Below are 10000 nucleotides of genomic sequence, written 5' to 3' on the forward strand. Positions count from 1 at the left end.
TAAATGCTGGTGTTCCTTCTCAAAGCAAGAAAAAAATAATAATAACGCTTTCGTCCTACACTTCTCTTCCTCTCCAGAAATTCTCTGGCTCTCTGGAAATCTTTCCCTGGATATGTTCTCTCTTCACTCGTCGATCTGAAGAGAAGCATTAAGTCGAGTTTGTCACATTTGGCTCGGATTGCCTGTATTGGCAGTTCCTTTCTCCTCCCACACCAACATAAATAAAATTAATAAAGTTAACAAAAATAACTCAGAGTGGCCAGTAGCATGGATATGAACAACACAGACAAATCAAATACATCAAATGCCTTTCAACATAAATTCTTGACATATTTAAAATGATTTCCACCTCTGGTGAATGTGTCTAATTTACCAAATGACAATTGAGACTAATTCCGTTTGAGAAGGGGAGATATACTCAAGAACCAAGACCTCTGAAGTTGACATAACGCTAAGAAAAAAGAACAGACTTATTGTCTGGTGATAATAGGATAGTTGTGGGTATCTGTTTCTGCTTTAATAAGTGTCATCTACGCAACAACTGTCCTAACATATTTTCAATAGGCAAGGCACTTAGACGAATCTGTCCACTTCTGCTGATGACGTTAATAACACTTTCTGTTAAAGCCACATCATAACCATGTGTTGAGAGGGATTCTTTGAAGTTTGAATAATTCACCTCTGGAAACATGGGTGTTTCGTTCAACATCCTTAAGCAACCCTTATTCAGGGACCTTTTGAGCGGGATAGCTTACTCGACCAGAAGAAAATTCTAACTGGGCCCCACCTGCAAGGTCATGTGCTGTTTATCTTGATATGAGATCACCATGTCACACACATATGGTTGTGATGCATGTGCTTAGTGTATCCTTATCAGACGGGTAGTCATGATGGGTATAATGGGCTTTGTATATTTTACCCCACTGTCACTTTGATAGCATGCACTGCTCTCTCACTCAATGATAACAATAATAATAATAATAAATCCCCTGATGCAGTACCAATGCCCTGATGCAGTACCAGGCAGTGGCTCTCATGGCTGCTGATCTTAACTGATTGGAAGTGTTATCATGTACATTGTTTTGTCTTGGTATAAAAGATGGGCTACAGCAAATATTCTGCTCAATACCACAGATTTGCTTGTCAGTTGTTTGACTTTAACCAATTGAGCATGTCTTTTAGTGGCTGACGATATGTGTATCTCTGATCATGAGCAGAAATAGTTGGGGAGCATCATAACCATGTGTTGAGAGGAATTCTTTGAAGTTCGGATAATTCACCTTTGGAAACATGGGTGTGTTTTTCAGCATCCTTGAACAACACTTATTCAGGTACTTTTTGAGCGGTATAGGCTACTCAACCTGAAGGAGATTCTAAGTTGGCCCCCACCTGCAAGGTCATGCCCTGGGAAACTCTTGACTTTGTCACCCCGCACTGGCCCCAAGCCTATACAGGCGAATAAAGCAGACCTAAACCTGCCATCTCCATGAAAGCGTCGCCGAGGCAGACATTCCCCCTCACCCTGCCATGGGGAATAGCTGCACCACTTGTTAAACAATGTATGCTGAGCATCAATGTTATATTAGGTTGTTCCGAAAAAAATGGCCGCTCTGAGATTTTTGTTTTGAAACGCAATTTTATCATAGTATTTTAATTATATGTTTGGTGAATTTCAACACACTTAATAATTGATGTATACTCTTTAATAATTTTCTACTTATTTCAGACAGAAAACATTCTTTAAGTATGGGCGCCCTCAATTATGAACATCACAAAAAAGAAACTTCGCTTACTTTTCTAGCATGGGTTCAAGCTTGGGCACATTGCCTCCCAAACTGCTGTCAATGTCGACAGAGCATGGGGAGAGGGGTTCACAAGTGATCGCACAGTACGAAGGCGGTTTCAGAAATTTCGTAGTGGTGATGAGAGCCTTGAAGACGAAGAAGGTAGAGGACGGTCTCGTAGTTTTGAGAATGAACAATTGAAAGCAATTGTTGAACAAAACTCACATCAAAGTGTCAGAGAAATGTCTCAGGCACGTGGTGTCGGTTTTGCAGCAGTCTCACGCAATCTGCAGAAGATTGGTAAGGTGAAAAATCTTGATAAATGGGTACCGGATGAGCGCAATGAAAATCAAAAATTTTGGTGTTTTGAAGTGTGCTCGATGCTCTTTCTGCGAAACACCAATGATCCTTTTCTTTACCGAATAGTCATTTGTGACGAAAAGTGGATCCTTCATGATAACCGTAAACGACCAGATCAATGGCTTGATCCTGATGAGTCCCCCAGACATTTCCCAAAGCCAAAGTTGCATCAGCAAAAGATTATGGTGACTGTCTGGTGGTCTGCAATTAGTGTTGCCCATTACAGCTTTGTGACAGCTAATCAGAGCATTACAGTGGAGGTTTACTGCAATCAACTCGCTGAAATGCATGCTCACTTGCAAAAAGGAGACCTACATTCGTGAATCGGCGTGGCCCAATTCTGCTCCACGATTATGCAAAACTATATGTTGCAAGAATGACGCTGCAGAAACTCACAGACTTGGGATACGAGACTTTACTACATCCTTCATATTCTCCTGATCTTTCACCCAGTGACCACAATTTTATAAGCATTTAAACACGTTTTCAAGTGATAAAACTTTCACATCCAAACCAAAGGTGGAATCAGCTTTCCAAGATTTCATAGCATCAAAGCCAATAAGTTTTTATCAACGAGGCATAAATAATCTCATTGATCGATGGCAGAGATGGATAGATGTTCACGGTTCATACTTTGACTGGTCAAAACATTTTTATTGTTAATTTTTCCAGAATAGAATTATGTTTCTGAAATTGGCCATTATTTTCGGAACGTCCTAATAGTTGCACAATTAGAGTAACGAGATATATGTAGGGCACCGATACATCGTTACACCAGTAGTTTAACGAAACGAGACGTGTTAAACCACGATGCATCATTGTGTCACAGGTTTAACTAGATGTTTGTCTAGCAGCGAGTTGTACTTGCCCCCCCCAGCCCTAATCGCAGATCTTGGTGTGATGGACGGCGGCCTCGAGCTGTTACTGTCAACCAATGTGTTAAAGTTATAAATATTGTATCCAAACTGTTAACGTAGCTAACGACATGTATCACGGATTAACTCCCCTATTTGTTTTGACCGTTACTTTTCTCTTTTTGCCTTGCATCAACTCCCTTTCGTTCTATTTTCGCTCTAACAAGCTTATTTATTTATGAGTGATATGGTCTGCCTTTTATCTTTTACTTGTTTCAGTCACTGGACTTCGGTCATGCTGGAGCACTGCCTTGAAGGGTTTCAGTCAAACAGATCGACTCTAGGACTAATTTTTTTCTTTTAAATCTGTTCTTATTCTATCGGTCTCTTTTACCAAACAGTTAAGCCCAACACAGGTTGCCAAACGATTCTGAAGATCGAAGACAAGCACAAATATACACACATACGACGGGCTGCCATACAGTTTCCATCTATCGAATTCATTCACAAGTCACTGGTCGACCTGGGATTATGATAGAAGACACTTGCCCAAGATGTGACGCAGTTGGACCGAAACCCAAACCACGTGATCAAAAACCGAATCTTCTTAACCACCCAGACACACCATTACTTTCTTTTATTTGTTTCAGTCATTTGACTTCGGCCATGCTGGAGCATCGCCTTTAGTCGAGTCGAGCAAATCGACCCCAGGACTTATTCTTTGTAAGCCTAGTACTTATTCTATCGGTCTATTTTGCCGAATCGCTAAGTTACGGGGACGTAAACACACCAGCATCGGTTGTCAAGCGATGTTGGGGGGGACAAATATATATATACATATACATATATACGACGAGCTTCTTTCAGTTTCCGTCTACCAAATCTACTCACAAGGCTTTGGTTGGCCCGAAGCTATAGTAGAAGACACTTGCCCAAGGTGCCACGCAGTGGGACTGAACCCTGAACCAAGTGGTTGGTAAGCAAGCTACTTACCACATAGCCACTCCTGCACCTATACCATGTTTATTGTTTGAAAAATTTTTATATCCAAAACATTTTTTGTTTGAGAAATTTTCCTCTGCTGCGAATATCATAATAGTTATCCTGTAACAATAGAATGTGATTCGTTTTATTAAGTTTTGTTCAAATTATTTTCTGATTTTAATGTTTATATTGTTTTTCTTTTTGTCATTGGTCAATTCTATTATACAACAGACTCCGTTATTGTTCAAATGTCGTAACCTTTGCTGACCCAATCAGCTTTAAATGGTAATTTAATGATTTACCAAATAATTTTCACGGTGCTTTCAAATCCCACCATGTCCTACTCGGGTGGTAGACTTAATCTATTTAAAACAATCACCAGGCATATGTGTGCGAATGTGAGTGTGTGGGTGGGTAGGTGTGAGTGCGTGTGTGTATATATGTATACATGTCTGTGTGTATACACACACATATATATATATGTGTGTGTGTGTATGTATGTATACATGTCTTTGTATATATATGTATATATATATATATATATTATATATATATATATATATATATATGTGTGTGTGTGTATTTATATATGTGTGTGCATGTATATATATATATATATACACACATATATATGCATACATACATACATACATATATATATGCATATATATGTGCATACATACGTGCATATATATATATATATATATATATATGCATACACACACATACATATATACATATATGTATGTATATATATGTGTGTGTGTATGTGTGTGTGTGTGTACATACATAAATATTTACTTTTATTATCTTTTATTTGTTTTAGTCATTTGACAGCGGCCATGCAGGGGCACTGCCTTGAAATTTTAGCCGAATATATCGCCGCCAGTACTTTCATTTTTAAAGCCTAGTTCTTATTCTATCGATTTATAAATGCTGAACCGCTAGGTTACGGAACGTAAACACATCACTACAGGTTGTCAAGCGGTGGTAGGGGACAAGCATAAACACAAAAAGCATACATACACACACATATATATATATACGACCAACTTTCTATCTACTAAGTTCGCTCACAAGACTTTGGTCGGACCGATGCTATCGTAGAAGACACTTGCCCAAGGTGTCAGGCAGTGAGACTGAATCCTGAACCATGTGGTTCGGATGTAAGCTTATTACCACACAGCCAAGCTTGTGCCTTAAGAACATATGGAATGCTTAACGAATTTGCGTACCGTTCTTGTGCAAGGGTTATGTGAATCTTATGTGTATAGTTCCTATTTTAGAATAGATTACATTTCTAGGCCTATAGTCAATGTCTGGGTTAATCTTATTAATCTTATTAATAGAGAAAAAGTCGGTTTCTAACCTAGATCCAGGTCTCCTTCATCGGAATTTCAGCAACACCAGCAGAGTATTTGTGCATGTTTGTGTGCAGGCATGCAATATTTGCAGTTAAAACATGGGCAAATCTGTCCTTTTTTTAATGTATGTATATTCATAAATGTAGTTACATGTCTAGATATGTGCATATGTACCAACATGTTACATTTTTGAAAAGTTTTACATATATCGACAGTTTCATTGATGACTTGCTAATGTAGTCTTCTAAATAAGTTCCTCTTATATGATTTTGAGAACCCTATATATGATTTTGAGAGCCTCATGGTTGGTACTGAGGCAGTTTGTTACATATCTTGGTGCCCTAATAATTACGAGTTAAAAATCTGCTGTAAATTTCTCCGCGGGGAGTGGCTGTGTGGCAAGTAGCTTGCTTACGAACCACATGGTTCCGAGTTCAGTCCCACTGCGTGGCACCTTGGGCAAGTATCTTCTACTATAGCCTCGGGCCGACCAAAGCCTTGTGAGTGGATTTGGTAGACGGAAACTGAAAGAAGCTCGTCGTATATATGTATATGTATATATATATTTGTCAACATCGCTTGACAACCGCTGCTAGTGTGTTTACGTCCCCGCCACTTAGCGGTTCGGCGAAAGAGACCGATAGAATAAGTACTAGGCTTACAAAGAATAAGTCCTGGGGTCGATTTGCTCGACCAAAGGCGGTGCTCCAGCATGGCCGCAAGTCAAATGACTGAAACAAGTAAACGAGTAAAAGAGTAAAATGTTCAGAGCAGGTGTTTTCTTTTTCGCTGATCTTTAGCGTTTTATTGACAGGTTGAGATCCGTTAGGCAACTATTGTACATAGTTTCTCTTTTCTGTCCCAAATCATCATGCCTAGTCTCTTACATTTGAATTTTTTGAGGTTTCCACAAGAACAATCACACAGCATTTTCCTGGATTATGAATGGTTATGGTCTCTAACACACTCACACGGTGGATTCTTCAGGTTTAACCTTCCGGCGGATCTCACTGCTGTATCTTGACCACAACATCATGTCTCATCAGCAGATAACGTGATATTTCCAGAAAATCTGTTTATGATCAAGATGATATCTTCCGTGTTGACTCCACAAACTCTGCATCGATTATCACATTTCGGTGATTTTCTTGCGTTTCTACCCATTTTATCATCAGAAATTTGATAGTTATTTCCTGTTCCTCGATTACAAATATAAAGCCTTCAAAGTGACATTTAGTGATCCGACTGTTGGTCCACGTATGTATGTATGTATGTATGTATGTATGTATGTATGTATGTATGTATGTATGTATGTATGTATGTATGTATGTATGTATGTATGTATGTATGTATGTATGTATGTATATATGTATGTATGTATGTATGTATTATGTATGTATTCGGGTATTATGTATGTGTTTTGTTTTTAATCATTTAAATTCTCCTTCTGAAGAAGCAGTTGGCTTCTAACAAAGATACAATGCTCCATCTTAGAAATGTAGATAACGAAAACAATGTCACATTTTAAACCTGAGAAAAGTCTTGCATAGTTTTACTGTTCTGCTTACAGAATGCATTTGTAATGTACGGATCAGTTGGTTGATTTCTTTTTCTAAAAATCCAAGTCTGTCCAGATTGACAGTTAGGCATTTATTGACAAAACTAAGTGCTCTAATTGTTATTGATATAAATGTGAACTTGTAATCCGAACGCAGAAGCTAGTGGTTTCGATGTCGTTGTCCATATTCATCCTTTTTCAAAGAGATATTCGCATCAACATTTCTGCTTCCTTATGAACCAGTGAAATATCCTTCAGACTTCCTTAACATAAATGACAAGGGGTTTTCAGAAAGTATAAACAACATCACAGGGAGGCTGTCATGATTATAAATGCGTGTGTGTGTGTGGAGCAATCTAAATAAACCACACCAATGTGTATACATAATTTTGTATACACCTAAACCAGAAGCGACTAACGTTATTTAACACAGAGTATGCAATACTAAAAATGAAAAGCATGTAATTGAAGTAAGAAACATATAACATATAAGCGTCCTCTTTCTGGCTGTTTTACATAAAAATGAATGATAAGTCTTAAAATCCGATTTGTCATTTACATTCATATACATACTTAAACTTTGTACTAGACTCACAAACAAGTCAAATTTACATATTTCTCCGCAGATTGGAAAAATGATGAACAGTCTTAATCGATTTTCGACCCTTATTAGTGTCCCGTCGGCGGTGTCTTACATCTCCTGAGAAACCTCAGAGACTAGCTAGACATAGCAGCCGAATCTATTGCAAATCATACTCTGTCATCTAATCATTTTATACATATGTAATCCTGTAGTTTTAGAGAACTGGAATTGCATTCTGTAAATGTTTAACATTTAATATTAGAGGCCTGTCAACGGTGATCTGAGTCCACACAATATCAAGGCATTAAGGCGTTCTGGCAGAAACGTTAGCACGCCGGGCGAAATGCTTTCGTCTGCCGTTACCTTCTGAGTTCAAATTCCGCCGAGATCGACTTTGCCTTTCATCCTTTCGGGGTCGATAAATTAAGTACCAGTTACGCACTGGGGTCGATGTAATCGACTTAATCTCTTTGTCTGTCCTTGTTTGTCCCTCTAGGTTTAGCCCCTTGTAGGCAATAAAGAGATAACAATATCAAGACATGATATATGTTAAGATATGTAGGGACCCATCTTAGACCAGCTTTTCATTCATTTTAGTAACGCCATTGACCCTTACATACACATCGGTATTAGTGTCTACATTCATTATTATGCTTTTCAGGTGGTTGCCTGTAGTGGTTAGCCCCAGGTCGGCTCTGACCACTGGAGTTATTACTAAAGATATTCCAGATAGAACCCACCTGTCTTTTTCCTGCGTTGCCTTTCACCGTTGCTTACGAATGGTTTAATTTGAGGGCAATTTGGCGTCTATTCCTAACAAGTCGAGAGGTTCTCTTGTTTACGTTGTTGGTGTTAACAGTGTGGATATGGATATACAGAAGCAGCAGTGATGGTTAACTGGCTGGCAATTTGATGGAGATTCCACTTAATGGTGTGTGTGTGTGTGTGTGTGTGTGAACTTAGCACACACTACTAGCTAAGATGACACTGATTTTGTACGATGTTCATTAATGTATTCGTTAACAGAATAAATTATAAGTATAGGAATAACAACAAAGCGAAGCAGAATTATGTTGCTATGGTACAAATGTTACCCTTCAAAGCATTTGATATCTTCAATAGTTTCTTCTATGGCAGTCAGGTAACCTCGACCAGCTAGAAATAGCAGCCGAATCTATTGCAAATCATACTCTGTCGTCTTTTATAAGGACACGTCGTACATATGGAGACATTATCTAATGTAGTTTGAAATGCATTAAATCTGAGATTATAGAAGGTCTTTACCTGAAAAGCATAGATTATGAGACTGTTCCATTAGGGCTGACCTGGGGACAAACAATAACAAAAACTTATATATAACTTTGACACAAAGCCCCATATTTGAAGTCGTGGTATAACTCAAAAACACAGATTCTTATTATATGAATCCTGAGAAAATGAACGTCTAAGTTAACACTTGGTAAAATCTAAAAACATAGTATAAGCGAAGTTAGCTCTATACGGATTGGTATTAGTGTAATAAAATATATGACATCGTAGACTATATGACATCAATATTTTACTACATTAATTGGTGGAATAGCAATAGCTAAAAGTATTAATTATTTACTTCTATATGTTTATATCGCAAGTGTAAAACCCCATAATGTTCGAATGGAAACACTGTATGCTTTACACGATTTATATACAATATTAAGTAATTCAGCTATTTGTTTAGGTTATCTATGTTATTCAACACGGCTACCAGTTATAAGAATTGAATTTAGTTATTGAGTTGAAGAAAACTTCCGGAGGTGAAGGACCTCTTGCAACTACGACTTTGTTTTGGATAACAACTTTACAGTGGGGTATAATTGGACATTGAATAAGAACAATACTGGACATATTACAATGGTGACGAATGATGTTACACCATCCGCTACAGTCAATATCACAACTTCGACAGTTACAATGGCGTATACTGAAGGAAAATGGCTCATTCTACTAGAAATGTATTTTGAAGTATCGGCTGCTATAGATGGCAGCCGAAAACGATTCTCTTGCATGTTTGAGAGAAAGACCTTCGTGAAATTTAGCATACACTTAATGTCGAAAAAATAGCAACTTATGCCAGAAGAAAAGATTAATCGGCTCCTATTTTTAACCGACGGAAAAGTTGACAAAGAAGAAGAATCAGTCAGCGAGGGTGAAAACGTTTTTGAAGTTAAGGAGTGATGGTAAGTTACATCAAATATAACTTCATGTAGATAATATTTTATTCTACTTTCATCCAATTATTTATGAAGCTTTATAAAACGGGGCCTCAGCTTACCATTCCCAGCTTATCTATGGTGGCAGTAGGCCTTTAAAAACATGTTGGACAACAGTGAGTTGGACAGGAAGCCCTTTGAACGGGTGACTAACTCTGGCCACTCAGAACGTAAAGCACCTATAAAGATAACGCAGAGCATCTCCACCATACTAACAATTACATCAATCCACCATCCTGAAATATATCGACTTAATATTCTTAA

The 10000-nt window shown here is 38.0% G+C and overlaps 1 protein-coding gene and 1 non-coding gene across 2 annotated transcripts in view; both read right to left on the reverse strand.

Annotated features, from left to right (window-relative positions):
• The window catches only part of LOC115218637 (M protein, serotype 5-like), a 943546-nt gene that overhangs the window by 721360 nt on the left and 212186 nt on the right, over positions 1 to 10000 (reverse strand). The gene's annotated exons all lie outside the window — the stretch shown is intronic.
• Positions 5186 to 5295, reverse strand: LOC115220677. The gene has a single exon (XR_003882586.1). It is a non-coding gene; the product is annotated as a U6 spliceosomal RNA (small nuclear RNA).

The sequence above is a fragment of the Octopus sinensis genome, linkage group LG1 (genome assembly GCF_006345805.1).
Source record: "Octopus sinensis linkage group LG1, ASM634580v1, whole genome shotgun sequence".
Taxonomy (NCBI): Eukaryota; Metazoa; Mollusca; class Cephalopoda; order Octopoda; family Octopodidae; genus Octopus; species Octopus sinensis.